Genomic DNA, 27271 nt, shown 5'->3' with positions numbered 1-27271 from the left:
TGTCATCAGTAACCTTAATGATTTTTACAGAGGTGGTCAGTGGATACAAGAAATAAAGTAGGGGGAGAAGTACAGGTATATAGACTCGAGGGGTACCTGTACTGATATAGTTATTGGGTCACAGGGAGCTGGAGTCTATCTCCACAGCATTGGGTGCCAAATAGGAACCAAAATGAGAGCCCATCACAGGACACACTCATAAATACATCCACACTCACCCATATCAGACCAGTGTAGTGGCCTATAAAACAAAACCCTTTAGGATGTGTTGAAAAATGTGGAGCACCCAGAGAAAACTAGGTGGACACAAGGAGAACATCATTTGAAGCCAGGTCACTGGAGCTGTGAGGCAGCATTCTAATCCCTGTGACATCCTACTGCCCAGCTCAATTCTTCTTTCTTAAAATTTCAATTGTTCTATATGATATTACCTACAGATATGACTACTACATGTTGTGACAGTAAGAGCACTGACAGGTGAAGGGAGTCACTCAGGTCCATGTAACATGGGTTGAACTGGCATCCACATGTCTTGTAGCACAACACCTTAGCAAAAAGGCACTGCAAGCCATGGATTCACATCTTAAACAACTGACATTGTTGTACTTAGTGTATTGATGCTGACCTGACCAGGCTCTGGTCAGATTTTACTGACAACTGAAAACATTTTGAGTTTAGGCCCAGCAGAGTTTGTGGGTCTGATAATAATAATAATAATAATAATAATCTCATTTCTATTAGCTTCCCCATCAAACTGAAAGAAAAGTAATGTTCAAACTCTCATATTAAAATTAAGTAAAGATTTGAATATATTCAAATGTAGGTTAAAAGTTCTAAGACTACATGTGTGTTTGTACTTAACGTGCCTTTGTATTCTTTATTGTTATTATTAATATCCTTGTTTTTACTTTCTTATATACGAAGTATAGAGAAAGTATTGTAATTGTCCAAAGATTTGATGTCGAGATTGTGACGTTTTAGACCTCCACGAGTCCGAAAATACCATCTTTGGAATTATGTCTGTGTGTCTGTCTGTGAGTGTATGTAAACAGTATAACATGAGTACGCTTTCAGTTAGGTCAACCAAATTTTGCATTCAAGTATTAAGTACAAAATGTAGATTTCTATCAACTTTTTGGCTATTTCCATTAACTGGAAGGTTGTAGTGGTGGTAGTTTACCTTTTATTCATGCAGCTGCAGAGTTCAATTTATTTAACTTTACTTTTATAATAATTGTTCAAAATATTAATAATTTGATTTGATTTGTTGTTGATGGTTCTTTAATGTACATAATATAAAAATATAATCATTGTCTTACAGTTTACTCCTCAAATATCCATCCCCATATCTGAGTATATGAGAAAGTCTGGAGGAGGCCACTCCAAAATTTGTTTGTGCTGTGTCTGCAAAGCACGTAGCGCTTATGAGTCATGCACTGATGCAGCCTTAACTTGGAACATCCCTTCACAAAAAATGTAAGGAAAGCAACAAGATCAAAGAGAAAAGTGGAACCAGGACACTTCTCATGCGTACAATTCATATATACACCGATCAACCACAACATTAAGGCCACAGACGGTGTAATGAATAACACCGATTATCTCGCTACAATGGTACCTGTCAAGGAGTTTGATATAATAGGCAGCGAGTGAACAGTAATTTCTTGAAGGTGATGAGTTGGAAGCAGGAAAAATGGACAAGCATAAGGATCTGAGTGATTTTGGCAAGGGTCAAAATGTAATGGATAGATGACTGGGTCAGAGCATCGCCAAAACGGCAGGTGTTGTGGGGTGCTCTGAGTATGCAGTTGTTAGTACCTACCAAAAGTGGTCTATGGAAGGACAACCACAAAGGGACATGGTTTCCTAAGACTCATTACTGTGATTAGGAAGCAAAGGCTAGCCCACATGGTCCAGTCGCACAAATTGCTGAAAACGTAATGCTGGCAATGACAGAAAGGTGTCAGAACACACAATGAGTTGCAACAGATTGGTCAAAGTGCCAATGCTGACCTCTGTCCACTGCCAAAACTGCCTACAATGGGCATGTGACTCTCAGAACTGGACCATGGAGCAATGGAAAATTGTGGCCTGGTCTGGTGAATCATGTTTTCTTTTAGGTCATGTGGATGGTCAGCTGCATGTGTTTTTGTTTAGGATGCAAGATAGAAGGCAGTGTGATGCTCTGGGCAATGTTCTGCAAGGAAGCCTTGGGTTCTGGCATTCATGTGGATGTTACTTTGACACGTACCACCTACCTAAAGCTTGTTTCAGGCTTTGTACAACCATTCATAGCAGTAGTATTCCCTGATGGCAGTGGTCTCTTTCAACAGGATAATGCACCTCATCACACTACAACAATTGTTCAGAAATGGTTTGAGAAACATGGCAAAGAGTTCAAGGTGATGACTCAACCTCCAAATTCCCCAGATCTCAATCCTGTCAAGCATCCATGGGATGTGCTAGAAAAACAAGTCTAATCCATGGAGTCCCTACCTCGCACCTTATAGGACTTAAAGGATCTGCTGCCAACATCCCATAGGACACCTCCAGGGATTTTGTGGAGTCCGTGTCCTCCACTCTAGTGTGTGCCTTTCTGGTCCTTGGTTGCAAAAGGTGTGAAGTTAGTGCCCGTTTATGTTTGTTTTGTATAAGTTGAGGCATGCTGAGTCTATTTGTGTTTCACAAATGGAGTTACTGAATAGAGTATATGTTGCATTGTAACAATATTGAATTATTTTCTCATCACTATATTTTTCATTTGGCAAAAACATTCATTAACAGAAGCTTCACAATTTGACTACTAAGTTAAAAGTAATACACATGGGTATCCAGTGGACAAAGCATAACATACAGGATTAAACTAAATGGAATTATTTTTCTCCTGACATGTTACAGTATTAAAAGGAATATCAGAAAAATGTCCATTATTTCCCATTATATTTAATGAGAAGGGAAAACAACTTTTGTTTGTGATGATGAATGCAACAACAAATCAGGGGTGTCAAGTTCAAAAGTGACAGTGCACATACTATAATTTGAACTCAAGATGCTAGATCCATGAGGTACCACCAGTGCTCCAGCTCGAATAAAAGCCCTCACTGATAATAATTTGCCATGAAGGTGGTGAGGAGCTGAAAACCTCTCCTTCATAAGGCCGTGCCCATTATGTAAAGCCACTTTTACCATGGGAAGCACCTGTTCAGCGAGCAGACTGGAGAAGCCGGTTTCTACCGGAAGGTTTTTTTGTTTTGTTTGTTCAGGAGTGAAACCACTGAAGAGTTGCTAGTACAGTATCAGTCTGGCTTGTCAGAAGCGGTTTGACACTGGAAAGTGGTCCAAAGCCAGCCTGAAATCTCTTTAATTATTATGAGGTGGAATCCAACCCCACCTGCAATAGGCCAGCAGCCTGAGGGATGAATGGGGGGGTGTGGGGGGGTGTGAGTGACACTCCTATCTGTGTAAGAGAGTGTCACCAGTGTATTACCGGAGCTGTCTTTGTTTTACAGGGCTTTGTTGACAGGAGCTGTCACATTATTGGATGCTAATGAAGGGTACAACCATCACACCACCCTCATTACACCCTCATTCGTTTTGTTAAATTTTTGAGGTTGACACACTCTACAATTAAAAAAAATAGAGGTTCTACTCTACAAATGTCTGCTACGTGAATCTGTTGTGAGAGTCACATGCAGGAGAGAACAGTAGGGCAGTTATAAACAGATCCTCCTTCCTATTTATGTCACAAGTTTCACTAACCTGAAAACATGTTACATTGTGTTACCTGCAGAGTGACTTGTCTACATCTCATGGGCATGTGACTAAGGAAGAGATGTCTGTGTTATGTCAGCTATTTGGAGCAGCTAAAGTGGAACTGGGCGGTGATCAAATGCAACATGCTAGAGCTTGCATGTTATTTAACACAACCTGTTAGGGTAAAAGGTCTCATTGAGACAGGCCCTCGCCTAAAGTATCGCTGTAAACACACAGATGACAGAAGAGCTATAAAAGTCACATGGTCCATTAGCCTGCGAACTACTATACGTTTGCTGTAATCGTAACAGAAAAATGGGAAAACTGCAAAGGGAGGTGGGCTTTCTAAGTGTAAATGTGATCATTTTGGCTCTAATCAGCCCGGCCATAAAGTTTATACAGCAAAATAAATGACAAAGTGGCAAATCCAAAGGAAAGTCCAGTTAAAGAATGCCATGAGGCACACCCTTCTTAATTATGTGACCCTAGTGTCAATGGTTTCATCCACAGCCACAATGAGAACCAAAGAGAAATGCCTGAAAATGTTGTGGAAATAGGAAATCTGCCATAGTAGCCCTCATGAGATTAAAGTATATCTCCTTTAACAGCCATTATTGCCTGGACTGCAAAATCAGAATATCTAAAGTACATTTGAGGTGCACTTTTAGCCAAAGGGCACAAATGGTTACATACAACATACATTTTTTTACAGTTGGAGCACAGGCACGGTTAGCAACTTGTTCTGGGTCACATATTGAATAAGAGGCAGGAATTGAACCAGAAACCTTGTAGTTTTAAAGTCTAATAACTTAGCCACTTCACTGGGTATGTAGCAATAAAGACATAAAAAGTAAAGATAAATGAACAGAAGTAGACTTGAGTGATTAGCATAGACACAGTGAGTCCAGTGACCACTAACTGAAGAAAAGTCTTCCTGGTGGCTTCTTTAGTCACTCTCACACTCCCAAGACCTCCTGCCCTGAAAAGCCATGCTCCTTTATGTAATTTTAAAGCTGCACAATGCACTTGCAGTGATGCCTCTCAGTTCATTCTCTCCCAACTCCATGACCAATAAGCTTCATTTCAGCATTACATACTGATGTTGGGGGATGATATGGTCTCTTTTCAAGGGGGTGGCCAATTGCTAGTATGGCTCTGCCTGAGCATAAATGGTAGAGGCAGTTCCATGTGCAGCATATGGCATTCAGTCATCTTAATGCACCACCAATGACTTATAGAATGAGCTGAAATGTTTAGGGTCTCACCTTCAGGAAGCAGGTTTGTATGCCCTAATCCTTACTAGAAGAATTTTCCTTCTAGGCTGATTTGTACAATGTTCTTCATCCTGGTCAAATTCATTCCCGGATGTTGACTCACTTTTTTTTAAGACTTAATTATTTGCATGCCAGTTGCTTTCATCAGACCTGGAAACCAGACCTGCCACTCTGAGGACTATGCCTCAGGAGCACTGATGCATAGAACTGTAGGGGAAATACTAAAAACTAGGAGCCAAAGTCCATGTTTAAGTGGTGAAAGGGGGCTGTGCTTTGACTCTTCTCTTTTTAGACTCCCAGCATTGCAGATTGGGAGTTGACAAAGGTCTGGCACTTTATACAATGTAAGAGGCACTGCCTCCTGTTTTTAGAATAAAGTTTTGATACACAAATGAATTTCTGAGAATCATGTGTTTTCAGTGTCTCCTTTTTCCATTACGAATTACACACAAATAGACATATAATGAGTCCAAAATAAACCTTTTCACAGGCTAGCACGCTAGCTGATATATGATCTATATGAACTCTACACTTCAATGGATGCTTTACAAATTGTATTATAGGGTTTATACGGTCATCATTGTCACGCATGCAAAGTACAGGGAAATTCCTACTTGTATGTGCTAATCATGCAACACATTGTCACTCTCCGACTCTACGATTAGGGAACATAACAAATTTACCTTGATATGTATGGCTTCCTTACCTTAATAATCTTAGAATACGGTATAGAACATTAGCGTCTAAATCTCTCATGACAGCCCAGTGTGACCAGCGGTGGATCACATATCTTCTTATATAATATGTTACCGTGGCTGTCCGTTTGTCTGTCCAGGATTTTAAATCACCTGTAGCTTACAAACTGTTTGAACAATTGACCTGAAATTTGGTACACATATACTACGTGACCTCTACTGTCCGCTTTTGGGGTGATGATTTTTATTACTCTTTTTATTTTTATTTTATTTTATTGTAGAATCAACTCTTGGCAGTGGGCAGCAGGGCGGCTGTGCAGTGCCGTTTTCACCCCTACCACTTTTGCAGTCACTTCCTCTACCTCTTCATATCTTAAATCATTCTTAAACCAGATTGAACACTTAATAGCTTTGAGCAAACGAATGCTAAACGTACAGAGAAAGAGTATGAAAACTATAAGTCAAGTATATTTACTACATGTTATCGTGCAGTCCGACGTTACTGGTACAGTATATTTCTAAAGCTGCACACAATGGTGTAAGCAGTGGGATGGATTCTGCAGATCTGCACAAAAACATGCTGAATGTTGTTAAGGCTATGCATAGTTGGATTGATTTGATTTTTTTGATTGGATAGACTTTATTAATCCCCGAGGGGAAATTGTCTTTTTGCATGATCTTTGGGGGTCAAAGCATGGGGTCAGTCATTGTACACCACCCCTGGAGCGATTTTCAGGTTAAGGGCCTTGCTTAAGAACGCAACCGAAAAGGATACCTTCTGGCAGTAATGGGATTTAAATCAGGAACCTTCCAGACACCAACGCAGGTCCTTAGCCTCAGAGCCACCGATGATGCTAGGATGGGCTGAAAGTGCATTAATTCTTTAGTACAATTGAATGGTTATGATGGGAGTTATTCTGTTACAGGCAATTGCGCATTTCACTGTGCTGTTGGACAACTATTGTTAGAACACACAATGGTTGTTATGGGTATGTCCTTGGAGATCGTGACCTGAGTATTGCTGTGCAACAGATATAAAAGGTCTTTCCCTATCCAAGGTGCAAACTTTTTCTTAATCAAACTTTCACTTATGTACTTGTCTTTGTTTCTTGTTCTTTGTTTTGAACTTGAAGGATGTTTTTCTTTGCTCTCCTGGTTTTGACCTGTTTTGACTTCATATCCATCTGCTAATTATTTCAGATCTCATCAGCCCTGCCCACATAACAATTTATCAAGCCTCATAATCAATGGTGCAGACCAAACTTGCCAGTTAGGCAATATCATGAATATTTGAAGTGCATTTTTAGCAAAGTTATGTGCATGAAGAATAGTGGCACTGGTCTGAATTGCTGTAGTGGACAGGTAACAGTCAACTCAGGATGGCATTAACAGCTAAACAGTCTATCACAAGGCACACACACACTGGGCCAACTTGGATGTGCCCACTCAGCTAACATGCACACATTTGCAATTAAGAAGAAAAACAGAGAACCAGGAGAAACCTGTGCAGAAATAGAGAGAAAATCCAGTCAAGCAATGATTAGGAGGGAAGTCAGGTTCTTTAAGATGTGAGGCAGCATTGCTATTTACTGTGCTAGAGGCTTCATTCATGTATCTGTCTTTATCTTCTATTAAAAGCAAATTTCGAATCACAAAGGGAACCATGCAAGCATTAAACCCTACAACTAAAGAAAGTGCTTCATTGGTGTAAGTCAACTAGGCACTGCACAAGTTAAGCAATATAAAATTCATGAGATTGTAAAAGTTATAAGTGCAAAGGTGACAGCTAGTGCATAAACAGTGTATGACACAATCTGACCTTGCTCCACATGACCCATGATATTAGTAGAGAAAGATAAGGCAGTGTGCAGAATAATTCAGACCTCACGTCTCCTATGTAAGGTGAAGGAGGGCACTCTGGATACAAAGCAGGAATAAAGATAATTCAAAAAGCAGCTCACCCCAAGGCAAAAAATGAGGGTGACCTCATGGAAGATCCTCATGAATATAATAATTCTTGAATGTGTTCCTGCTGGCTACAGATTTGACTTTGTAACCAGCTGCCCCTCAACCTGTTCTCTCTGCATGGTCCATGAACTGAACTGTGTAAATGTAGAACACCTCTGCACACTATGATGGACACCAGAAAGATGAAAGATGGGCAGACTGAGCACTTGATTATCACTTGAGTGAGTGAATGAGTGAATAATTATAATCTTGTCTCATTCTTCGACCTGAATAATCCAGTTTGTGGAGGTCCAGAGCATGTCCCAGCACCACTGGAAGCAAGGCAGGAAACACTCCTGGACCCATCACAGGGTTCGCTTACACTCAAACCTACTTATCGTACTAGTTTAGAAATCCAAATTAACCCAACATACAAATCTTTGGGAATGTTGGAGGAAAACCTCTTCACTGAGTAAAAAGATAAGATGTGGGAAGAATGTAAACAATGTGGGATTCGAAACATGGATGCTGGATCTGTGAGGTGCTGATGCTACCATTGATAAAGCCTGACTGATTCACTGATTGAGCTCTTCATTGACTGGTTAAAATTTGCCACACACAGTCATGATTCCCTTCAGTAGTATGAACTGAAACTGCCCAAGATGGGTCTAGTGTTATTCATACATACATTTTCAAGCCTGCTTACTCCAGTTAAGGGACTTAAGAAGTCGGAGTCTTTCCCAGCAGCAGTGAGCATAGCAAGAAACAGCCCCGGAGAGGATGGCAGTCCATTTGGGTTCATGCCCACACTCAATCACACTGGACCCCATTCAGCTTTTCTACTCCTACTCAAGCCTGTACTAGAATAAAGTCTTAGTTATGGCATACAGTTTGGTGTAACAGCTAAAGCGTTTAGACCAGCATGTGAAATAAATACCCTTTGGTAATGGGGGGGGGGGTCCTTGTTAGTTTTCCATAGATGGCTGAAGTCTTACTCTGGTTCTGTAGAATATACAATTAGCTTTACAGAATATGCATAGCTCCAACAGACTACTTAAAATGAAAGCTACATTTCCTCTTACTTCTGACCAGCATCAAGCAGAGCATCCATTTTTTGTGCTACACACACATACACTTGCACTTTTATGTGGTAGAGCAGAAGCTGCTGACTCACTTGCTGTAATGGTGATGCTTCAATAACAGCTAAGCTTCCATTTAAAATTTCATAATTTGCGAGTAAGATCCAGGCCTTTAATGACCTCTTGGGCACAGCCATTGGCAGTGTGTCTGTCTGCAGAGCGAGTGTCGACCTTGTCGAGAGGTTTACTTACCTCGGCAGTGACATTCATATCTCTGGTGACTCTTCCTATGAAGTCAATGAGAGCATGGGGGGGTCATGAGGTTGCGGGAAAGGAGTGTGTGGTGCTCCTGACATCTTTGCAAAAGGATGAAGGTCCAAGTGTTTAGAGTCCTGGTGCTTCTTGTCTTGCTATATGGTTGCAAGGCATGAATGCTATCCAGTGACCTGAGACAAACACTGGAGTATTCAGAGAATCCTTGGGTACCGTTGGTTTGGCTTTGTATTGAATGAGCGGTTGCTCACGGAGTCCTGAATGAGGCACATTACCTGCATTGTGAGGGAGCGTCAGTCCCTGCACTACGGCCATGTGGCATGATTCCCCAAGGGTGACCCGGCTCTCAGCATCCTCATTGTTGAGGACCCAAGCAGTTAGACCAGGCCAAGTGGATGCCCACATAATACCTGGCTACAGTCAGATAGATGGTCATTTCCAGAGGGTGAGACTGGACAGTCTGCCTTGGGGGCTGCCAACCAGGATCTCGAGCTGTTTCATCGTGTGGTGGGTGCAGCAACACACTGTACCAGTGCATGCTCTCCAACCTGACCTGATTTGGGACATTTTTATTGCTCCTTTTTCATTTTTTAAAATTTACAAGTAGAGAACTTTTTTCCTTTGTTCATTTCAAGCTGAATTAGGCTAAATGAATCACCATTATGGGCAGCATGGTGGCACAGTGGTAGCGGTACTGCCTCGCAGTAAGGAGACCCGGGTTTGCTTCCCGGGTCCTCCCTGCGTGGAGTTTGCATGTTCTCCCCCTGTCTGCGTGGGTTTCCTCCGGGTGTTCTTGTTTCCTCCCTCAGTCCAAAGACATGCAGGTTAGGTGCTTTGCCGATCTTAAATTGTCCCTAGTGTGTGCTTGGTGTGTGAGTGTGTTTGTGTGTATCCAGCGGTGGGCTGGCACCCTGCCCAGGATTTGTTCCTGCCTTGCACCCTGTGCTGGCTGGGATTGGCTCCAGCAGACCCCCATGTCCCTGTGTTAGGATATAGCAGGTTGGACAATGACTGACTGACTGACTGAATCACCATTATTGCCACCCTGCCACAGACCAGCACTGCAGCTCTATAGTTGAGGGAGCACGGTGGGCAGAAGCAGATCATTTAGAGGGTAGAGCAAGCCAGACTCCCCCTAACAATGACCTTCTTCAGAATTCATATTTTCCACATTTGAGACTATTTCTGGACACTAGGTGATTTAGAACATCATTATATTATTAAAAAATATTATTTTCATGATAACAACCCCCCCCCCCCCAAGCAGCATTTTTGATTTTGAGACTTTCAGGAGGTCCAAAGGGTTATTTAGAGTGTCCAGAACCCTCCCTGGAGCCCTGTTTATTTCACTTCAGCTCCAATTTACAACTCACTTTGTGACTCTGAACCAGTCACCTGTCTATGCTGCATCTGTAAAATGTCTTGTAAATAAACACACCTCATCCTGATCTCGTACTGTAAGTCACAAAAGGTTGAAGGTATCAGCCAAATACTGTACATATTCATTCTCATTAATTCAAGTCAAGCAAAGCCTAAAGAATGTTAGCTCATTTCTTGTAACCTAAGGTCTCCATAATGCAGCTTCTAGTTTTTCTTTGTTTTTCCTGCTCCAGCTTAGATATTTGATTTGAATTTCATAAAAGAAAAGCACCCAACCCAGATCAAACAGCAAGCACGGGTCAACCCTGAACTGGTTTCCGTTGTCTGGGTCATTCCTTGCGTTCTTGCTTCACAGGAGGAGAGCAGCTCCACTACTTCCATTTTATGTCTCACTGGTGCAACAGAGAAAAAAAAAAGCTTCAGAGGGGTGGGTCTATCGTGAACACATTTGCATATCTGTGAGTACAGGCATGTCATTGGCAGAGCTCCTTACGTACAGTAAAAATGACTGACCACCGTGGGGTTAGAAACGCCACAAACCTCTGAGCCTGAATAAAGAGACAAGCAAATGTCTTCCAGCTCTAACAAAGTGACTGAAATGAGTAACCTGAGGAACCATTTTGCACACACTAGGTGAAGAGAAGACAGACCAAGGAGTGACTCTGGGACAGACAGACTATTGTTGTCAACACTTTATGCTTTACATCTTAAAATAACACTGTAAAAAACTGAAAACAAATCAGATTCAGACTAACACTGTCTTATCCATTCAGTGCTGGAAAACCCATAATGAAGTCAACAAGGAAGCAACTCAGGAGAACATCAGGCAAGAGAAATGCAGACAAACACTCCCCGAGGAACAGGCATCTTGGCCAGGGCTGTGCCCTGTGTAGTAATCTCAGAATGTTACGTTATCTCCCAGTTTACAGTTTCAGTGTCATGAAAAATCAAACTGCCTTTATAATAGTATTGGAGCAGACAGAAGTCACGTCAGCTGTTTAGGAGCACTGCTGAAAGCAGCAACATTTTCTCTAATTTTGTTTTTAATGAAATGTAGCTGTAAGGCAGGGATGTGAGAAGCCAAATTAAGCAGTGGGCTTCCTTAAAGATTAGTGCGGCTGCCATAGAGCTCTAGGGGACTGCATTCAAATCCCAGTCCGGTCCCTCTCTGTGTGGAGTATGCATGTCCATCCTGTGTCTGTGTGGGTTTCCCTTCGAATTTCAGTGCCACTTCTGTTAGCTCTAATGTGGCAAGGTGCCCTGCAGTGGACCGTCATGCCATCTAGAGATGGTTTCTGTTTTGCGCCCTGTGCTGCCAGGCACAGCCTGTTAAGGGCAGGTTAAGGAGGTGAATAAATAAATTAAAGACACGGAATGAAAAGGCTCCAAGACTGAAACACATTCCAGTCAGGTATTTACAGTTTGTAGCTTAGGATTTGTGTTTGCTGAGCGTTTGGACTCTTGAATGAGTGTAAGTTTAAAGTGTCACTCTGAAACATTTTCAGAAAGTCAATGGAGTCGATGTCTCTGTCACACGTAGTCACCACAGCTTCATTCAACCTGCACTCAGGTTTCCAGTCTACTTGTGGGTGGAGGAAAGCACCTGTCAGCTGACAAACCAGTGCGGCAAGTTTCTGGGCCAACAGCAGATGGATTTTCCGAAACAATATTCTAGTTTCACTGAGAACAAATTAAAGCAGCCATTGTGCCATTATAACAATATGTCTTTGCTAAAGGATTCAGTTAAAAAAAGCCAATGTGATATAATAAAGAGGAGGGTTCCTAGAGCTTTTGAAATTCTGTGGTTAATAGCAAGGCAGCGCAGTGCTTAAAGCAGTCATCTCACCTTCCCAGCCTGGGTTGAGTTTGCTTGTTCTCCTGATGTTCAACTCCCACATGAGTGCACGTTGTGCCCTATGAATGGCTCCTGCCATGTGTCTTATTCCTAAACTGCTGTTTCTAATTTTCAGCACAACTGTACATTGGACTCTAGAAAGCAGGCTTGCGTTTATTCTGGCAGGGCACTCTAACTGCCTAAGAGAAGCCAACCCTTTGCCTGTCTGCAAGCTTTTCATTTTGTGTTAAGGATGATGATGACTGGATTTGTCACCCTTTTAAATTTCCATCATGATGGTACGGTCTCAAAGCAGACATATTTCTGGACCTCATTCAGTCATTAATAATCCATGTCTCCAAGTTAGCAGAAGAGGAATAGAAAAGGAAAGAAAGAAAGAAAGAAAGAAAGAAAGAAAGAAAGAAAGAAAGAAAGAAAGAAAGAAAGAAAGAAAGAAAGAAAGAAAGAAAGAAAGAAAGAAAGAAAGACCTGTTTCCGCTCAGGATGAATTTGAAAAACAACAACATTCAGCTCGGCCAATAGGAAGGTGAAGTTTTGTTTTAAAATTGCTCAGTCCTCTGCTTTCTGATCGCTTCTCCCTGGGGGAGTTAGTCTAGCATAGCAGGTGAACAAAGTAATAATGGCAAAACCTAAGGACAAAAGGGCGTAGGCTTTAAAGTAATCTGGGTGAGGAAGATTCCGTCTTTGTTTAGAGATTAGTTCCCACAGGAGCCTACAATCGAAACATTAGATACATGACTGGCTTTCACTGCCACCAGAGATCAGCGTGTGGCCAGTCACCATGGTGATCAGCGCCTGTTGACTTGCTGCACTTATTATAGCTTAACATTCTCAAACCTACTTAATCCAGTTCAGGTTCACTTTGGGGAGGGGGGCTGGAGCCTATCCTGGCAGCACTGGGCACAAGACAAGAATCAATCCAAGTCCTGGTGCCAGTCATTGCAGAGCCCACTCAAAAACGACTACGCCAGGGCTGATATGGAATTAACCATCACCCTGACGAGTCTGCCTATGGGGATGTAAGGAAAAAAAAAACAAAGACAGGGAGAACATGCAAACTTTAAATGGATAATGGAGGCAGGATCTAAACCCAGGATGCTGAGCCCAAGAGGTGCTGCACTTAGTTTTCATCAATTTGTCTATTTTCTGGCCCACTTACTCAGTTCATTCTCACCACACAAATTTAAAGTTGCCTGTTTTTTTTGCCAATATGCTGGAAAATTTCAGCTTTAGTCTTGTGGATTCATGAATAATCAAGTGGATAAATTATAGCACAGGTATAAATTTACAAAACAGTGAGGTGGATGGATGTGTTTCTTCTGTAACGTACAGTAACATCGTACAATAATAAAAACCTGGCAAATTTATACCAGTCAGTATATCAAGCTTTCCTCAAAGTGAGGTTCATCAGAACTGTAACTCCATAGCTGTGCCATATCAAGCACATTAAAACATATGTTCATTTGTCCATTATTAATGTCACCAAATCTAGGGCCTGGGGACTGTCATGGCAGCAGCAGGTACTCCTGGATGGGGTGCCAGTCCATCACCAGGCCCACTCACACTGACAAGGGGCTAGTTTAGACTCACCACTTAATCAAACATGCATGTCTTTAGGAAGAAGAACAAAAACTCACATAGACATGGAGAACATGCAAACTCAACACAAGGGTTCAAAGCCAGGACCCTGGATATTTGAGGTATGAGCACTAAACACTGGACCACTATAAAATATTATACTTGATAAACTTGTACTGTACCTTATTCCTAAATGCATTGTGTCCGAGGATCTATGCCCTGTAGCGTAACAAAAGTTTAAGAAGGTGGACTACTAGTCACAAGGCTGTCAGTTCAGACCCAATCATTGATTTATTGTGTAAGCTACTTCTCTTACCAGGGTGGCAGTTTAAGTTTAGAATTATGGAACCAATTATAGCATGTGTCTATGACTTTGAATCACTTTGGATAGAAGTTTCAGATACATAAATAAAACATAGATTGCTGTCATGGCATAACTATGTCTTCCTGTCCACCACACCCCTGTACTCTTATCACACCAATTTGTCAACTATTGTCTCTTTGTTTCACATAAATAATGTAAAACTGGCTAGTAGATTTCAGAACTTCTGCTTTGTAGAGCATTGTAACTTGTACTTTTTGAATTTGAAACGTGACCTCTCATAGTGGCCCAGTGGTTAATGTTGCTGCCTTGCAGCTCCAGAGATCCGTGGTCCTTGTGTATGTGGAGCTTACACACCAGCTCTGTGTCTGCGTAGACCTGTGCCAGGGTCCAGTGGCTTCCTTCCATATCCTAGAGATATTATTTTCAGATTATTTGGTGATTCTAAATTGGTCAGTGGGGTGTGTAGGTGTGTGTGTGTGAGGATGTATGCTCAGTGAGGACTGAGGTCCCATTCAGGGTTCACTTTTGCTTTTCTCCATTGGTACTGAAATAGACTCAGGCTCACTGTAGCCTTTTAATGGACTAAGCAGGTTCATAAAATGGATGGATAAATGGAATACTCCAAGGGCACTAACCTGATGAAGTTCACCCACAGATTTGATCTTCTTCCCCTACCACCACTACAGGTGACAGATTGTGGGACTTGTCAATCATCCTACTCCCATACTGTTTAGTATTTCAAACACTGCAATAAAATAAAAATGTATTAGCTATTTGTCTTGTAACCACAAGGGGGTGCAAGCGAGCCCCAAACCGCACATACAATGTCACCCAACCCAACGCCGGGCTCAAATAAGAAGATTTTTTTGTCTTCAACACCTCCTCAAGCGGAACTCTTCCAACAGTAATACAACAGTACACACATTAAATGCTGTTTTCTCTCTTACCTCTCCTCCTGGTGAGTTTTGCCCGCTGCCTCCCGACTCTTGACTCTCAGAGGTGAGTTAGCAAGCTACTTTTAAGCCAGATCTGGGAATGCTTCCAGTGTCACTGGCTATCCAGAGCACTTCTGGGTTGTGTGGAATCCAGGGCAGTCCTCTCCTGGCAGCTCTCTCTGGTGGCATCCGCGGACCCCAACAAGACTGCACTTCCACACCCCAAATCCAATTCAACACTGTGGGAGTTCTATTTGGGATCAGACGAGAGGAATACTGCCACCTTCTGTGTGGGGGAATGAACTGCTCCTGGTGCCTCATTTCATCCAGTCCGTCCATTATTATTTTCTTCCCATGGGGATGATGATTGCAAGTCATCCCAGCCAGGTTGTGTCTCCATCTCCGCATTCCTTCCATTACAGCCTTCCAGCCAGGCAACAAATCACCCTCTTTCCCCAATGCCTGCCCATCCTTTATGACACTCGAAGTCTACAAGGCCTGTCCTTTGTGCAAGATATTTTTGCCCAGAAAAAGTGGATTCCCGTGGATCTCAAAGGAGCCTATTTTAAATCAAGCATCCGATCATCTAATCATTCATTTTTTAAGCCACATTTGGTCACAAGGAGCAGCACCAGACACAAAACAGCAATCATCCCTGAATGGGGTGCCAACAGCTGCCATTATTAATGAGCACAACCAGGGCCATCTTAACAGCATTATAGGCCCCCGGGCAAAACTGTGCACTGGGACCCCTACCTACACAACCACTCAGCAAGTCACAACATACATAGATTAGCATGGGGCACCCCTGCTCGTGGGCCCCCAAGGCAACTGTCCAGTGTGCCCATGCATTAAGACGGCCCTGAGCGCAACTGCAGTAGCCACTTTCAAATGTGCAGGCTGTCCCATCCTTTAATTATTAATTAGATGTCATGTATGAACAAAAGTAGGAGTCAATGTTATTCTGTCAATAGTATTCTACCCATTCAAGACCTTCTTTGATTCTAGAGAATCTATCACTCTCCTCAGCGTAAATGAGGGCAAAGCTGTAAAATGATCACCCTGAGAGATTTATGCAAGGTGTTTAGAAATCTTTTACTAGTTTGACAGTTTTCACAAATAAAAAAGTGTCCCTTTTGTATGGATAATATCTAGATATTAAGAGACTGAAATATACAAAGCTGCTTCCTGTTTGAAGTAACGTGGAAAGAGTTTAGTAATTCAGTTCAGTTCAGATGGAGCAGCCAGACACGATCTGTGTGCAGTGTGACTCTTCTCCTGTGCCTGCTTGAGCTTCTTTCTTTAGGTTTTCCAGTTTTCTTCCCACGTCCACAAAGACAAGCAAATTAAGTTAACTTGTGACTCTGAATTTGAGAGTGGGTGCATGGGAGAATGTGCATGTGATAGACCGATCCAGGCTTGTACCCAGTGCTGCTGGGATGAACCCTGAGTTGGATGATGAGCTTTTGACATTGTATGAAGGTACAAAACATGTCAACAGTACAGCATATCCCAAATCAAAGATGTCCTGAAAATGTATGGTGTTAACAAGACTTCCTTGTAACTGTGAATAAGTGAATCAAACTAAACTTCTACAAAATCGCCAAGCAATGTCCTCTACTGTATGTAGCATAATTGTAAGTTTGCCTCTAGCCATTTTGCTGCTATTGCCTAAATTAATGAGGCCATTGGAATTACTGTGAATTGCCTGGCAGGACTAAAATACCCTGTACTGTAACTAATAGTTTTAAACCTAAATGGCAGCATGTGCTTGTATTTTAGTGCAAGAAAATGTCTAGTAAATAACATGTTGTTTAGACTAGTGGTGGCAACTGAACTTCTTGTGCCCCCACATCATGGTATATTCACGCCTCCCTTGTCTTTCATTCGAGACTCTCTCATGCGATGAGTACATCGATTTTCTTCTTTGTAGGTTTTGAAAGCGAAGGCTACAAGATGACCACCAAGAGGTGATCAGCAGTAACACTGAACCATTCTACCCATCGCCTGACACTATTATCTCACATGAAGATTCACTTAATGTACATTGTCAAAACTACATGTCCCATGTTGGCCATCTTCTCACACTGAACTATGAACACATGACAGACGTAGGCAACCACATTTTTAATTCAAGTGTGAGATGATAGGCTAATCATTTCAATACCACATATGTCAGTACTGTGCACTTTGTCTTATTTCTTCAAATATTCTCTTAGCTTTTGTTTCAGCCATTGTGCATTTTAGTTCTCTTCAGAATTCATAGGTTTCAAATCAAAGAATAATGTAGATTTATTCATAAAATATTCCACTATCCACATTCTCAACCTATGTTTTCTGCTACATGTGTTTGTAAATACGTACACTGTGTGTAACAGAATGGATACCGTAAATGATGACTAATTATGAGGCAGACATATTGACAGCCATATGGACTAACAGACATTCAAGTCAAACAAGCAAAGACAGGGAAGAAATGAGGCTGTCAGGCAGGTGGAAAGACAAGCCAACAGGTGTCAGAGGACGGTCTTCACATTCAAACACAGCACTGTTTCTCAGGTATAACATACTGCCATATAATAATAATAATAATAATAATAATAATAATAATAATATTTTATTTATATAGCGCCTTTCCCATGCTCAAGACACTTATATAATAGTCTCAAACTAATTTAATCCAATTCAGGGTGATAGGGGCCAACGCCAATCCAAAAAGTGCAAGGCAGGATCCGTCTCAGCATGGTACACCAGCCTAACGTAGGACCCACTCATGCACTCAGCCTACACAAGGCCAGACAACGTAACACATATTTTTTTGGATACGAGGGGGAAAACCAAATACCCGCAGGAAAGCCCACACAAAACAAGTGAGAATGTGCAAACACCATACATTCAACAACACGGGCATGGAGTTCTAGCCCAGGACTCTTTATCCATGAGGTGCTAACCACTGTGCCACCTCAGATAAAAGCAGTCACTAATAATATCCTGCCATGGAGGAGCTGAAGGCTTCAACTGAATAACCCCTACCTATGGAGTAGAACCACTTTCGCAATAAGAAACACCTGTTTAGCAAGCAGATCTGCAAGGCTGGCTTCAAACGGATTTTTTTTTTCAAACGTCAAACCACTGAGGCGTTGGTGCTATCAGTCTGGCTTGTTTTGACACTTGTGATACAGTATGTGCTGCTCACATGTTTGGGTCCAAGCCCAGCCTGAAAATGGTTACAACACACCATAGGCCAACAGTCAGTGGCATAAATGCGGGTGGAGGGTGAAACCCTGCTGGCAGTGTGAGTGCGAACTGCATGTGTCTTCTGCGAGTGTGTGTGTGTGTGTGTGTGTGTGTGTGTGTGTGTGTGTGTGTGTGTGTGTAGGGGTGACACTCTCATCAGACACGAGTATGAGGGTGTCACAGTGTATGCTAGGAGCTCCTTTGTTTTAAAGCATACTGCTGAGAGAACTTATGGGGCCCTGAAAGGGAAGTTTGATGAGAGAATCGACAAATTAAGATGGACACAACACAAAAATGCTTCCAAATAGAGGTGAGGGATTCCTTAATTTTTTAGCAAGAATAATCGGAGGATACAATCATCATAGCCTTCTTGTGAGATCCTGGCATAACCTGTATGGAAGCCAGAGTGTCATCTTCTTTGTTGACCGAAACCTGTTTAACTGGGAGCCATCAGCAGATACTCAACAGAAACTCATTTGCATAGTATCGTTGCTACACACAGATCTGTGTGCGTGTGTGTGTGCGGCACCTGCCGATGGTGTCAACCAGAGACAGCCTGAGCACACACAAGATGAACTGCGGAAGGACAGGCCTTATGCACAGCAAAGCATGGGTGATACAGTATGTTGCATGTGGCCACAGGTCATTTAGAAGCAAGCAATGTAATAGGCATATTATCCAGCTCCCCAGTGGTCTCCCAGAATGGGACACCATATCTATATGATAACTGACCAGTGATAACCTGGAAAGGGACATCACACTAAATAGCTGACCGGTGGTGTCTTACAGAGAAGCAACATATTAGGCAGCTACCAGAGGCCACTTCAAAAAAGAGGCCATATTAGAGATTTGAGTGGTGTTCACATAGGGCAAGGGTGTAGCCAGAAAATAATTTCATGGGGGAATTGAAAGCACATGAACCATAATTTCATGTATGATAAGTCAGTTGTCATGAAATATATTTTGTGGGGCTAACTTGGACACCAGACAGCTGACCAGAGTTAAGGAAAAAAGGACACAGCATTAAATAGCAGGCAAGCGATCTACTGAACTTCTCCTGCTTCCTTTGGCTGTTCCCATTAGGGGTCACCACAGCAGATCATCTTCTTCCATATCTTTCTGTCCTCTGCATCTTGTTCTGTTACACCCATCACCTGCATGTCCTCTCTCACCACATCCATAAACCTCCTCTACTGAACAGGGACACTGAATTAGCAGAGTAGTGATATCCTGGAAAGGAGCCCCTGTATTTATGCAGCTGAGTAGGGGATTTGCTGAAAGAGGAACAAAATATTTGACTGGTGACTAGCATTCCCTCCAAAAGGGGCCACTGTGATAAGCAGCTGACCATTAATCACCTGGAAAGAGACACTGAGCAAGAGAGCTAACCTGAACACACTTTATTAGACAGTTAGCCAGAGGTCACCAGTTTAGAGCGTAAGTGTCAGGTAGCTGTCACAATCTAGAACTGTAAATTGTTAAAGAACTGACTCCAAGTGACCATTTTAATGTCTAACTGTCCTATATTTACAGTAAGGAGTGCAAAGTCACTCACTCCAAACTTGGAACTCAGCATGAGAATGCGTTCACCCACAACACGGGCTGAGAAACAGCAGGGTGACAGGGAGTGGCCATTACTGGCGCAGCAGATTTTAGACACAGAAATCAGCTGAACAAGTTTGAGACAGCTTACAGTGCCCCCCACTGGCCAGGCTACGGTGTAGTGCTTGCAGCTCACTGCCTCTCCCTCCTCCTCCTCCTCCTCCTCCTCCTCCTCCCTCAACTCTACCTCAGTGTGCAGATAGTGAGTCCCTTTGTTTTGCTTGGAAGCAAAAAATAAAGAAAATGAGCCTAAGCAGTGGGAGTCGAATTCTGCCCAGTCTCTGCTTTCACCACTTTAATCTGAACGTAGAAGTGAACTGTAAACACGGGTTGAATTTCATTGGAATTCAGGCAACCTTGTGTTCTTTCCAAAGTTCTCTTTTTCCTAAACAGATTATCAAGAGCATTTTAATTTTACCTTGACTTCGTCACCCATGTCCTGTGCTCAGATACCAAATGCTACTCCAGTGGTTCTCAAAGTAACAAAAACGGGGGCGCAAAGATGTGAAAAAAAGAAAACAAGAATCGAAAATATGACAAATACATCTATTGAAATCAAAACAAATTAACTTAAACTACATTCTGATACTAGAAAAATAAATATAGAGTTAAATAAATGTTGATAAAAGTTAAGTAGGTATAATAAAATATGCATCATATATCATTAATTAAAAAAGAACAAATTGGCATTAGTGTGCTCGTTTCAAAAAAACGTTAGGGGGGCGCGATTAAAACTGTTATGAAAACCCGGGTCGCAAATACTTAAAGGTTGAGAAACGCTGTGCTACTCCAACCACCTAATATGACAAGAGTCCATGTTTCTAACTGCATTCCAGCTCCCTTGTATCCACCTTAGTCAAGCTCTGTAATAGCAGGGGTGCACTGCTGACTGAATTCCCAAACCAATAAGGCAGTCAGAAGCAGGACCCCCCTAATGTCCCCTAATGTGTACAGAGCTATGTCCTCAGGAGCTGAAAAATTACATTTTTTCTCTTTTGGCATTGGGTTGTCTCCCCTACTTTCGTGTAACTTCCATGAGATTCAGGGGTAGGGACTCCCCATGGGCTGCCATCAAAAATAGAAACGAAATAGACACAAATAATCGGTGATATATGTCAACATTCTTTAGCCATGGCCAGGCAGAACATTGTGGCCAGTTTGTCACACAGAAAATGTCAAAATCAGTAGTTGACGTTTGTCTTTATAATTGTGCATGTGAGCTGCTCTGTTGTCAAGTTTTTCACTTTTTAATATTTGGGTGGTTCAAATTTGTGATCTCTTTCCTTTAAATCACATGACAGCATTTGACATCTTTCTAAATTCACGAGACAAGGAGATTTTGAGCTGAAGACATCTTTCACAGACTAAACATAGCAACAGGAATGAGATACACGAAGAAAGAATTGCATTATGGCTTAATATGTTTTCAGTAGCTTTGTAATGATTTGGTATGAGTTTGGGTCTTTAAAGGCCACCAATGTTTTTCCATCGTTAGGTCTGCCTCCAGCGTTGCTAGGGGCGTGGCCTCTGTGGTCGGGAATCATGCATAATCGATGGGAGGCCATGGGTGCTGTCCTTATTTGATCTGTGTACATCAAATCACCAAGATATTCAAAGTTCATCTTTGTGCTTTTTTCTCATGTGTACTACCAGTTTTGTTCTTCCTGTTCTCTCAACCACGATTATTGTCACTTGTGTTGGGCTTTAGTTTTGTTTTTTAATTTTGTTTTGCTTTTTACGTGCATCTGCCAGTTTTTGCTCAAAATATTATCTGTCAGTTTGCTGACAGAACATGTTTAACCGCATCAGACATTTGGATTCAGGGCCCAGCCTGCATTCTCTCGGTGTACATTTTGCATGTTCTCCTTGTGTCCATGTCCATTTTTTCCTCATCTCCTTTCCCCTTTGATCCCAGAGCTATACAAGTTGGCTACTGTAAATTGGCTCAGGATGTATAAGTTTAGCCTTTGGTCGATTGGCTTTGCACTTGATGCTGCTGAATTCTTCACACCATTTCATAAAAATTAGATTGACAAAATTGTATATTCATATTTACTGGTACAAACCTTGGCCTTTGCGTTTGCTTCACATGCCAACAGTAGTTCTTTCAAGCCAAAGGAAAGGAAATCAGTGTTTATGTTCAGATTCATCACCTTATCAAAAGCTCACATACTCCCGTGTGCTGACTATGTAATGAAGATATTTAGTCTCTTTCACCAATACTGGGCATTCAAGGTCCAAGAGCTTGGCCTAACATGCCAGTAGAATTACAAAGATATGATTCACTTGAGTGTTTGGCTCAAATAAAGCCACAGATAAGCTACACAAAGGGTTTATTAGCTTTTCAGCGATAAATATATGATGAAGGTGGCAAACAATGTGCACAATGCTGATCCATTACAAAAGATTGAATACCAATCTCCCACGATGCTAAGCACACCAGAGAAATCAGCTTGACTGAAATATATAGGTCTTTTGAGATATTTCAGTCATGATAAAATGTGCTTCTTCTGGTCAGGTGCTCAAATTCTGGTCTGTTTCCTGCCAATGCTGTCTTTGCATGTTATCCCTGTGTCCTTGGGGGTCTTCCTCCAGTAATTCCTGTTTCCTTCCAGACACCAAACATGTAGGTGACTCAAAATGGGTCATGGGGGTGTTCAAAGCTGCAGGGATGGGCTTCAGCTGCCTAAAAGCCGGAGGTGGGCAAAGTGGGTTGAAAAAACGAATGATCTGCATGCTTCCCAGTGTGCACATTTACAAATGTAATGCACTTAAGTAAAGCATAAAGCACTGCTTCCTCGTCCAGAGGTGGTCCTTGCTTTGTGCTTGTTGCTGCTTGGACTGGACGCATTATCCCTGGCCCAGATCTGAATTAAGTTTTAACAAGTGAAGGAGCAAGAAGTGCTAATCTGCTTCGGTCCACAGAACACCTTAAAGGCATCTTCAGTACAACCAACTCTGTAATATTAGAAATGCCAGCCAGGCAGGATGAAAGCCCTAATGAGGCACAGAATTAAATAACTTGCTTCATTAACAGAAGGAACTGGCTTCTAATGTGGGTTGGAATAACAACCACCGTGACTGCAGGCGCCACCACACGACCCATAATGAAATGCACACTCACTCACAGCAGCTTAATGAAGCATTGCCAATTCACAAACTACTACTGCTGAGATTTGAAGCTTTCAGATGTGTGAAGAATCCAGTATGCCAGATGCTAATTCATGACATGAGGAGATTATTACAGCTGAAAGACTCAAAAGTTTTGACATTTTTTACCTTTCTTTCTATATTTTTATTTCTATTATTTGAAAACCCACAGCAAACAAAAAATGTGTAATTTATGCTCCTGTTTATTTTATTTTTGCCAGCCCTGCACTGGGCATCTTCAGCCACATTGCCCAGGACATCCTGTTCTCTGTCTTCAGGGTCATAAAGAGTTCATGTTTTCCATCTGTGCTTTCAGGTAAGGAATGTAATAATTTGGTTATTACCCATAATCCACAGTTTTGGAAGATGTATTTATTGTCTTAATTTGTCCATTTTATAAACCTGATGATTCTTGTTCAGAGTTGCAGGTTTGGAGGCTGGCAGCATCAGATGCAAGGCAGGGATTAACCCTGGGCAGGGCAGGCTATTAAAGGTCATCAGTAGCATAAACAGGGTGTGGAGAAAGCCAGGTACAGGGAGAAATGGGAGAAATGTGCAAACTGCCATGTCCAGGATTTTGGAGTTGTGCCACCCTACTTTGTTAAAATACTTTATAAGTATGTACTCTTTCTGTATTCAGGGAGAAGCAGGTGCAGAACCCGTTAGCCATTGTGAAACTGAACAGCTGATCTGTGAAAAGTTAACATATAGGCTGGATGTTGTGAAAAGAACACAAAAACAGTGGCATGGAGAGTTGAGATTCAAGTGGGAAAATCCTGGAGTTTTGAAGACATGTGCAGGCACATGGCCAGTGGTGACCACTGTACTTAGTGCTTCTCATGACAAAAGAGTGACATCAATCAAAAAGCATACTGGCCCACAAGCAGGGACTCTTTTAAATGATGTGCCATGGGATGAAGACAGGTTGAGGTCACAGTTCTGATTCAGGTCATATTTCTGTCTTTGGCCACTGTGTACCGCTCAATTTGATTCCTGTACCCACGGCAGAATTGTTACACCCCAGACCTTATATTTACATGTATTTGCTTACTGGACAATTCTATCCAAAGTCACTTACAAAAGAGGTCAACATAACTGAGCAAACATCAGTCTGGGTGACAGATTGAGAACAAATATCCAGGACGAGGTAACAAAATTGATCACCAAGTGAAGAGCTCAGAACAAAATACAAGTTAGTATTCCTTGGTTACAAAAACCTAACACTTAATATCAGTTACAAAGAAATTCACCAAACAAGAGAGTCTTCAAAAGGTTCAGAATTTCAAGGAGTCAGAATTTCAAATGGAGGTGGGTATGGAGCTAAACATGAAACGAGTCTGGATTAAGATTTGAGGTCACACAGGGGTGGCATCACCAGAAAAGAATCTGGATTGAGGTTTGGGGGCATACAGAGGTGGCATGAGTGGTCGAGAAGGAGAATAAACCTCAGAAGAGTCTCCATATATATATATATATATATATATATATATATATATATATATATATATATATATAGGTGCTGAATCCATTGTAGGCAAGCATCAAGGATTTCAACTTAATACATGCTGCTACAGGGCGGCACGGTGGCGCAATGGTAGTGCTGCTGCCACGCAGTAAGGAGACCCGGGTTCACTTCCCGGGTCCTCCCTGCATGGAGTTTGCATGTTCTCCCCGTGTCTGCGTGGATTTCCTCCAGGTGCTCCGGTTTCCTCCCATAGTCCAAAGACATGCCAGTTAGGTGCACTGGCGATCCTAAATTGTCCCTAGTGTGTGCTTGGTGTGTGCTACAGTGGTCTGGCGCCCTGTCCAGGGATTTGTTCCAGCCTTGCACCCTGTGTTAGGATATAGCGGGTTGGACAATGACTGACTGACTGACATGCTGCTAGAAGGAGGCAATGTAGTGTGGAATGATAATGATTCCTCTAAAAAGAGAAGTGACATGTGCTCACCCTGGCAGGTTGACCACCAGATGTACCACTGCATTATGCATCATCTGGAGCAGCTTGGTGACACATGCCAGTACTCGTTCCAGCAGAGAGTTGCAGTAGTAAAGACCTGATAAAACTAAAGTTTGACCCAGGAGTTATGCTGCATACTCTGTCAGGTATGTTCTGATTTGGCAGATGTTGTATAAAGTGAATCTGCAAAACTGAGAGGCCATTGCAACATGTCCAGGGCAGGACAGCTGGCCGTCAATCAACACCCAAGACTGCACACACACTTGGCAGGGTTTGTGATAATGAGCCAAGCTGAACAGAGATGGGGTGCTGAATAGACAGACAAGCTGGTATAAGAAGAATGTGTGTCTTTGCCAGCTTCGGCTGGGAATGGTGTTCGTTCATCCAGGTTGAAACACTAGTGAGACATGCAGAGATTGTAGCTGATACCATGTGGTCCTCAGGAGGCAGCAACAGGTACAGGTGAGTATCACTGTCATAACACTTATAAGAGGAACCATGGAACAGGATGATAGGGTCTAGTGAGGAAGTGTATAGAGAAAAGAAGAGAGGGCCCAGCGGCAATCTTTGGGGCAGCTCTGTGCTCACCTGGTGCACCCTTGACATTTCTTCTCACCAAGACACATGGTAGGATCTCCCCAAGAGGCAGAATTCAAACCACCTGAGGGCAGTCCCAGTGATTTGAAGGTCAGAGAGGGTGGCAAGGAGGATCTGGGGCCTCGTGTATAATGCCGTGCATAGAACTCACACTATAACATGGCGTAAGCACAAAAGCAGAAATGTTTGTATGCACAAAAAAATCCAGATGCATAAATCTGTATGAACACCAACTTCCACGTTCTTCCGCTACATAAATCCCAGTCAGCGTGAAAAGTAATGCACGTTCATGCGCCTGCTGTCCCGCCCTGTCTCCTCCCAGAATTACGCCTCTTTGAATATACAAATCAATATAAATAGCCCTTAAGCTCAGCATTCTGTGAAAAAGCAATGGCAAAAGCACGGGGGGAAATAGAAGAATTTCACAGAATACCAAGTGGAGACAAGGAAAAACTTACTATTTGTTGGTTTAAACAGTGGGATAAACAACAAAAGGAAGTTGATCGAGTGATGGATTGTCGGAGAAACTCAAAAGCTCAAGTTCATAAAGTCACACAGTACCTGAAATAAAAAAGAAGTTGTCACATATCAAAGTTGCTGTAAAAAGGCAAGTCGTAGCCCACCGTCTGAGTGTCATATGAAAGCTTATTAGGGTACAGAGAAAAAAAAAGGCACACAGTGGGGAAAAAAGCACAAAATGTCAACTTTAATCTCAAAATTTCCACTTTAATCACGTAGTTTATTTTGTCATTAAAGTAGAACATCATAAACTTCATCTTAAAATTGTTTAATTTACTAGTTTCTCAAATCCCATCGTAACTAAAGTAGCACGTTAAATGCTTTGTTTTGTATTTGATTTTCTATGTGCTCTATGTGTGTGAATCACTACGTGCTTACTGACTTTCTCTTCCTCCGACAGGACACAGAATTACATTCACAATATTACAGCTCTCTGAATAATTCAAATACTGAGATGTATACGTGATATCATTTTCATGATGATAGGAGTTAAAGCATGTTATTAAACATGGGAACACGGTGGCGCAGTGATTGTTCATGTCTCATGCAAGATGCTTGCTGCACCATGCGCGACCTTCGATGAAATACTTTATTGTACCAGTACTGTCTATTTCAAACATACTAACCCCCAATTCCTGTCCTTACTTTTCTTTCTCCAAATATCCAATCGCCACACAATCAGCTCTGTAATAGATGTTAAGCCATCTGTAAGCTTAGAACTCCGATTCTTCAAAAATTTTAAGGAACATTGAAATATCTTCGTAGTACGTGTTTAATTATTCCATCCATCTTTCCTTCGAGTGTCACATCAGCACCAGCAAGAATACAGCGTGAGACAGGAACAATCTGTAAACGCTAGCGCTGCGGCACCGTGTCCTCAGATGTTTAATTATTAACAATATAGAATATTTAAATGAAGTTATAATGTTTTATCTGTATAATATAATAAACATATTTTGCTGCATTTCATCTTAAAAATTATATTGTCATCATATGTAAATACGTGCTTTATAAAGTGGCTCAGGTTGTGCAATATTATAACTGTAGTATAAGTGTACAGTGAGGTAATTGTACTTATAAGTACAAACAGTTCTACAAGGAGCACTTGATGGAC

General features: G+C 41.9%; 2 protein-coding genes across 2 annotated transcripts in view; one reads left to right on the top strand and one right to left on the bottom strand.

The window, feature by feature from the left end:
- cct6a (chaperonin containing TCP1, subunit 6A (zeta 1)) overlaps positions 1-27271 on the bottom strand; it is a 679017-nt gene that overhangs the window by 387059 nt on the left and 264687 nt on the right. The window lies entirely within an intron of this gene.
- Positions 1-27271, top strand: part of LOC114655687 (claudin-3-like) — a 67949-nt gene that overhangs the window by 9579 nt on the left and 31099 nt on the right. Inside the window, exon 2 of the mRNA XM_028806849.2 lies at positions 23305-23399. The gene's annotated coding sequence lies outside the window, so the exon portion shown is untranslated. The remainder of the gene's footprint in view (positions 1-23304; positions 23400-27271) is intronic.

The sequence above is a fragment of the Erpetoichthys calabaricus genome, chromosome 8 (genome assembly GCF_900747795.2).
Source record: "Erpetoichthys calabaricus chromosome 8, fErpCal1.3, whole genome shotgun sequence".
NCBI lineage: Eukaryota > Metazoa > Chordata > Cladistia > Polypteriformes > Polypteridae > Erpetoichthys > Erpetoichthys calabaricus.
Note: the sequence above shows the minus strand (reverse complement) of the source record. Positions and strands in the feature narration are given on the sequence as shown.